The 7,346-nt window shown below is 45.2% G+C and overlaps 1 pseudogene; it reads left to right on the top strand.

The window, feature by feature from the left end:
- The first annotated feature begins 5,660 nt into the window (after positions 1-5,660).
- LOC116094011 lies at positions 5,661-6,190 on the top strand (annotated as a pseudogene).
- The last annotated feature ends 1,156 nt before the right edge of the window (positions 6,191-7,346 follow it).

The raw sequence follows: 7,346 nt of genomic DNA, 5'->3' as shown, positions 1-7,346 counted from the left end.
CTAGAAATCATTAAGCCAGCCTAATTGAAACTAATTCCAAGTTCCTCGCAGTCCTAAATGTCACAGAAGAGAACATAGCGCAGCCTTAGAGCTGCACACGAAGCGAGGCTCAAATTGCGTTATTTATTTGGTTACCAATAAAAAGTGGCAGAGTTAGGACTTGAAGTTCCATCTTCCAATTCCATTTCCTCTCAAACTGCAGAGAAGTGCAATTTAGCCTCATTGAGCACACACGACACAGGAATTGTGTTAAAAGGCTTTATTGCTTTAATCTGCAGAAGCCGAGAGAAAAAGAAGTCGTATCCAGACCAGCATCACCCAATAGAAAGGCTTAAAGACGATGGAATATTTGTGTCTAAAATCTTCCATTTCCATGAAGAAAAACAAAAGGCCATATCATTTAGCAAATAATAAGGCAAATTCTACTTATTAAAGCCTGTGAAATATAATCAGAGATTGTGTGTGTGTGTGTGTGTGTGTGTGTGTGTGTGTGTGTGTTTGTTTGTATTTTGAGACAGGGTTTCTCTGTGTAGCCCTGGCTGCCTGGAACTCACTCTGTAGACCAGGCTGGCCTCGAACTCAGAAATCCACCTGTCTCTGCCTCCCAAGTGCTGGGATTAAAGGCATGTGCCACCACTGCCTGGCATGTGTGTGTGTGTCTTAAAAGGAAAAGCCAAACTCTCAAAATCATTTGTTGGGCTGGCAAGATAGCCCATTCTGTCAAGTCAGGTAACCTGAGTTCAGTTCTCAGCATCAACACGGCTAAAAAGAAAGAACTGACTCCCATAAGCTATTCTCTGACCTCCACATGTATCCCATGGAGCAAAACAAATGAACAAAGGAACAAGTAAATAATGTTAACTTAAAAATTATTTGTTTAAGAAGAATGCATCCGAAGAAAATTATTCAACTCAAAAAAAATAATAATAACTTAAAATCTAAGGAAAACAGAAAGACAGAATAATTACTCAAATCAGTCAGCTATGACCATGGGTTCTGCACCTGTGGATCCAACTACGAAGGTTTGGGGGTGCCTGTCTTAGTCAGGGTTTCTATTCCTGTACAAACATCATGACCAAGAAGCAAGCTGGGGAGGAAAGGGTTTATTCAGCTTACTTCCACATTGCTGTTGATCACCAAGGAAGTCAGGACTGGAACTCAAGCAGGTCAGGAAGCAGGAGCTGATGCAGAGGCCATGGAGGGATGTTCTTTACTGGCTTGCTTCCCCTGGCTTTCTCAGCCTGGTCTCTTATAGAACTCAAGACTTCCAGCCCAGGGATGGCACCACCCACAAGGGGCCCTACCTCCTTGATTACAAATTGAGAAAATGCCCCACAGCTGGGTCTCATGGAGGCACTTCCCCAACTGCAGCTCCCTTCTCTGTGATAACTCCAGCCTGTGTCCAGTTGGCACAAACCCAGCCAGTACAGTGCCTTTGTGCTGCCCATATCCTGATTCTTCACCACCATTCTCTAAACATTACAGTAAAAGAACTGTTGCATGGCATTTACAATGTTTTTGGATATTTTAAATAATCTAAACCAAACAGTACTGGCATATGCCTTTTATCCCAGCACTTGGGAGGCAGAGGCAGAGGCAGGAGGATCTCTGACTTTGAGGCCAGCCTGGTCGACAGAGTGAGTTCCAGCCAAGGGTACACAGAGAAACCCTATCTCAAACAACAACAACCTAGAAACACAGAAGCATGTTTGTAGGCTGTATGTAAATTCTATGATCGCCTATGTTAGAGACAAGTGTCTGCACATTTGAGGATCTAGAGGGAGAGACACTGAAATCCAACCACTGTTCCTACAAAGACCCAGGGATATCTTTGTAATGGACACTGGAACCCATCCCCTGTGGGTACCCAGTGGTGCCTGTGAAATAAACTTGGATATAAGATCAGCAGAACTAATGGGAAATGGTTTCTGTGGGTTTTGAACTCTCAGCCTTTGTTCTTTTCAAGGATAGTACAGCGATGTCTCCTACATCAAGTGGGTTTGGCCTAATGCTGCTTGTGGTATAATGTTAATTTCGATCTCCAAAACTGCTTACAGGAGTGTCTACACGTAAGACTCTGAGGGACACTGCCCCAGTTGGTTCTGATTGGTAAGTAAAGATGGCAGCAGCCAATGGCTAGGCAGCACAAACAGAGGAGGAACTTTAGGATTCCCGAGCTTAGGAGAGAGAAATAGATGAAGAAGCAGAATCGCCATGAATGGGGCACAGGACGGACACACCAGCCATACAAGAATTTGGGTAAGTGGCCGGGCGGTGGTGGCACATGCCTTTAATCCCAGCACTTGGGAGGCAGAAGCAGGCAGATTTCTGAGTTCAAGGCCAGCCTGGTCTACAGAGTGAGTTCCAGGACAGCCAGGGCTACACAGAGAAACCCTGTCTCGGAAAAAAAAAAGAATTCGGGTAAGTGACATCAGTAGCCATTTCTTAGGTTGGGTCTGGGGTTGCAGAGTTGTGATGTAGATTTTAAAGGATGTTAACTCTGGAATACCAGAGGCGAGTGTTTGCTAGCCGTGGGAAGGATTAGATGTGCCCAGCCATTGAGCTAGTCAAGGTATATCAAAATTAACTGGTGTGTGTGTGTGTGTGTGTGTGTGTGTGTGTGTGTGTGTGTCTTTCATTCAAGAATCCAGAGAGCTTTTGGGTGGGTTCGAGCATGCAACCTGTTGAGAGCACAGAGCAGGCTAACTAACTACTGCTACATCCAAAGATAAGAATATGTTTCCCAAAGCTAAACCTGGTGATGCATGCTTGTAACCCCAGCACAAGGGAAGCAGAGGTAGGAATCGAGGCCAGCCTGGGCTACAGAGTGAGTTCCCTGCCAGAATCAGCTCAGTGAGGCTCTGGCAGAAGAAAAAAAGGGAAGAGGGCATGAAGCATAGGAGGAAAGGAAAGGATGGATCCCCAGAAACCAAACCAAACAAAAGAACAACAATGGTTAAAAAAAAATCTGCTAGCCTAATCAAGAAAAGAACAATACACAAAACTGAGATTGAGAAAATGCATTGGCATGCACACACAAAGGAAAGTGTCATTTCTTATTTTTTAATTACATTTAAATTTTTTAATCTCATATGCATCTGTGTGAGTATACGATGCCATGGCCCACTCGATGGAGATTACAGAGAAACTAGCAGGGGTCATTTCTCTTCCTCTACTGTATGGTTTGGGTAAATTAACTGAGGTCTTCAGTCTTAGCAGGCACCTTTACACATTGTACTGGCTGGTTTTGTGTGTCAACTTGACACAAGCTGGAGTTATCACAGAGAAAGGAGCCTCCCTTGAGGAAATGCCTCCATGAGGTCCAGTTGTAAGGCATTTTCTCAATTAGTGACCACGGGTGGGAGGGCCCCTTGTGGGTGGTGCCATCCCTGGGCTGGTAGTCTTGGGTTCTATAAGAAAGCAAGCTCAGCATGCCAGGGGACAAGTAACAAAAGCCAGTAAGTAACATCCCTCCATGACTTCTGCATCAGCTCCTGCTTCCTGACCTGTTTGAGTTCCAGTCCTGACTTCCTTTAGTGATGAACAGCAATGTGGACGTGGAAGTGTAAGCTGAATAACCCTTTCCTCCCCAACTTGCTTTTTGATCATGATGTTTGTGCAGGAATAGAAACCTTGACTAAGACACACACTGAGCCATCTACCCAGCCTCACAAAAATACAATTCTTACAAAAGGAATCATTTGTGAGCTAAAGAGGTGGCTCAGTGTGTAAAGGGAGCTTGCCACACCAAGCACCAGAACGAGGGTTAAAAGTGCTCTCCTCATCACTGGGAGGTAGAGACAGGAAGATTCAAAGCTCCAAGGCCAGCCAGGTTAGCCAGCTGGTGAGCTCCATGTCTGATCAGAGATCCTATCTTAGAGCAGTAGAGGAAGACAGTCGCGCCCAACTTACATGGATTCTCCCCAGCATCCCAATTCAGCCATACTCACCCATTGAACCATCTCCCAGCCCCTCACAATGAACAACTCTTGAAGAAAATATAAAATATAAAACTTCATTCAAATAGAAGCAGGCATCTCCAGCAGACCAACCTTATTCAAGAAAAAAATCCCACAATAACAACCAGCAAAGGAGGAAGAAATGGGGGAAGGGAAGAAACCAGAGGAAATGAAGAGAACAAAGCTGAGATCTTAAACCACTCCAAGGTTAAAGCACACCCTTCCATGGCACAGACACTTACTGGGCCTTGGCTGTCAATCAATGAGCAGTGTTTGGCTCTGCTAGACTGTAAACACTGTGGTGTGATCAAATTAATTGCCTTTTTTTTTTGTCTTGAGAAAGACAAGAAAGAGTTTAAAAAAAATAAGTTCTACTAAATAGTGCACGTACCCATTTCTTATGGCTGCCCCTGGGCCCCATTGGCCGATATTGATCCAGGAGGTCCAATGGAACAGAGAAGACAGACAGGGGTTTCAGAAGCCCTGTGAGTACATATGGTAAAGACCAGGACCAGGGAGAGACTGTTCCCCTTTACTTGGAGTGATTCAAGGCTTATATAATTTTGGAGGTAGGAATATCCAGGATGGGCAAAGGTTGAAGGCTTGAGGTACAGAGATGCCTCATTGACATAGAGAGGCATCCTAGGAATCTCGAGGGTGTTAGCTGGGAGAAAAGTAGTTGAACCTGTAATGTTAACCAAGGCTGACATTCTGCAGGTAGAGGCATGTGGGGATTGAGGTCAGAGAAGGGGGAGCCCGGCTAATAAAGGAAGTCCTCCATTTTGCTCAGAGTCCAGAAGATTATCTGGACAATGGTAGACTTTGACCTTAATTAGCCGGGCAACAATTCCTAGCCTTTAAATGTTATGAACGTGTTGTTGTTGTTGTTGTTGTTGTTGTTGTTATTGTTGATATAATAACATCTCTGTCCTGAATACTGGCCCAGAAACCACTGTCCTCATTTGACAAGGACAGAGCACCACCCTCAAGGAAGCATTGATGCATGTCAATACATTCCTCTGCTTCCATGAAAGACAACCCTTCCTCATATACCTGTACCCTTTGCCCATTAAAATAGAGCAGCAGGGACTGTGGATATATCTCAGTTGAGAGAATGCTTGCCTAGTATACACAAAGCCCAGATGTAGTGGTGCACTGTAATCCTTGGAAAGTTGCAGTAGGAAACTTAGAAGTTCAAGGTCATTATTGGCTACCTAATGAGTCTAAGACCACGCTCAGCCAAAGCAGTGATCCCAGAGTGTGGTTTCAGAACCAGCAGTCACAGTTTTCCCTGCAGTGTTGGAAATTCTCATTTGAGGGCCAAACCCCAAACCTACCATTACATGCTGAAGATTTATAGCTCCCATAAAATTAGTGTGTTGAAATCCTACTTTCTAAAGTAATGGTGCTCAGAGCTGGGGACCTCTAGAAGTGACTGTGTCACCAGGGGGACCCCTGTGGTGGAAATAGTTCCATATCCAAGGCCCCAGAAAGCTGTGTCCCATGGCCAACATGAAAAGTCAACAAAAAGACACTCTCTATAAACCAGGTGACAGCACCACTTTGGTCTTGGGATCATCAGCCTCCAGAAGTGTAATAAACAGATATCTGCTGTTTAAGCCATCAGTGGAGTCAGTCTTAAGACTCCGACTGATCAGTTTTGCAGATGCCACTGTCACTTTCTCGCCACGTGCTGCAGTCATGGTCAACACCACCGTGTTCTTCAACATCACGGCCGATGATGAGCCGTTGGGCCGAGTCTCCTTTGAGCTGTTTGCAGACAAAGTTCCAAAGACAGCAAGAAAATTTCCATGCTCTGAGCACTGGAGAGAAAGGATTTGGCTATAAGGGTTCCTCCTTTCACAGAATTACTCCAGGATTCATGTGCCAGGGTGGTGATTTCACATGCCATAATGGCACTGGTGGCAGGCAGGTCCATCTACAGAGAGAAATTTGAGGATGAGAACTTCATCCTGAAGCATACAGGTCCTGGCATCTTGTCTATGGCAAATGCTGGACCAAACACAAATGGTTCCCGGTTTTTTATCTGCACTGCCAAGGCTCAATGGCTGGATGGCAAGCATGTGGTCTTTGGAAAGGTGAAAGAAGGCATGAACATTGTGGAAGCCATGGAGCGTTTTGGGTCCAGGAATGGCAAGACCAGTAAGAAGATCACCATTTCCGACTGTGGACAACTCTAATTTCTTTTGACTTGTGGGCATTTTTACCCATCAAACCATTCCTTCTGAGAGCACCCCCACCCCATCTGCTCAAAATACCCTGTCATCTCTGCTCTCACTGAAGTTCTTTGGGTTCCATATTTTCCTCATTCCCCTTCAAGTCTAGCTGGATTGCAAAGTAAAGTTTATGATTATGAATAAAAACTAAATAAGGAAAAAAAAAGACTCCAACTGATCAAAGACACTGGATTAGGTCCCAGTAATGACGTGTGGAGGCCAGCAGTGTCATCTTTAACCCTCTCTGCCTTATAAGTGGGGGCAGAGAGCTCACTGATTTGACCAGGCTTGATGGCCAGCTTACTCCAGGGATCTCATCCCCACCTTCTCAGTGCTGAGATTACAGGGGGTCACTACCCCCCACTCGACATTTATGTGGGTGCTAGGAATCTGAACACCAGCCCTCACACCTGCACACAAGTGCTTTCCTCAATGAGCAGGCTTCCCAGCCCGTGTGGAATTTTTGCCCTGTTGTTTTGTTGAAATGCAATCTTTCTCTGTAGGCCAGGCTGACCTTGAACTTGTGATACTCCTGCCTGTACCTTCTTAGGGCTGGAGTCACAGGCGTGAGTCTCCACGCAAGGTAATCTGTTTTAACAATCATCCAGGTGACTCTGACTCATTCTCGACTCTGAGAAGAACAATAGACATGATTCCAGTGATCTCCTTGTCTCAATCAGAGCCCACATCCTGTTGTGACTTCAATGCTTCTCAGAAAGAAAAAATTCCATCCTTTGAGTGCACAAGCGAACACACACACACACACACACACACACACACACACAGAGCTATAAATAGCACACACTTGCTTACCAGCAGCTGGAGGTCCAGCCCATTTAGACTTCCATCAGCAGTTGCTGTGAAATACCAGCCTCTGACAGAACAAACGAATTTTACATGCTTAGGGGAGAGGGTGGTTGTGACCTCCTTCTAGGTCTCGATCACTGAAATTAAAAAGCAGGTTTGCAACAGACTTTTGGGGGGAATGAGGGTGATCCACCTCTGGTCCTTTCCCTTAATGAAGGGAGCTAACCTGTTCACACTCACAACCTTCTGCTCCTACTGGATTGAGGATTTAAAGGCAAAGCAAGACGTAGGCTAGGACAGTAAAACTGGGAAGGCCAGAACCCTGGCTCCTTTCCCTGATCTT

Source organism: Mastomys coucha, unplaced genomic scaffold, assembly GCF_008632895.1.
Source record: "Mastomys coucha isolate ucsf_1 unplaced genomic scaffold, UCSF_Mcou_1 pScaffold16, whole genome shotgun sequence".
NCBI classification, from domain to species: domain Eukaryota; kingdom Metazoa; phylum Chordata; class Mammalia; order Rodentia; family Muridae; genus Mastomys; species Mastomys coucha.
Note: the sequence above shows the minus strand (reverse complement) of the source record. Positions and strands in the feature narration are given on the sequence as shown.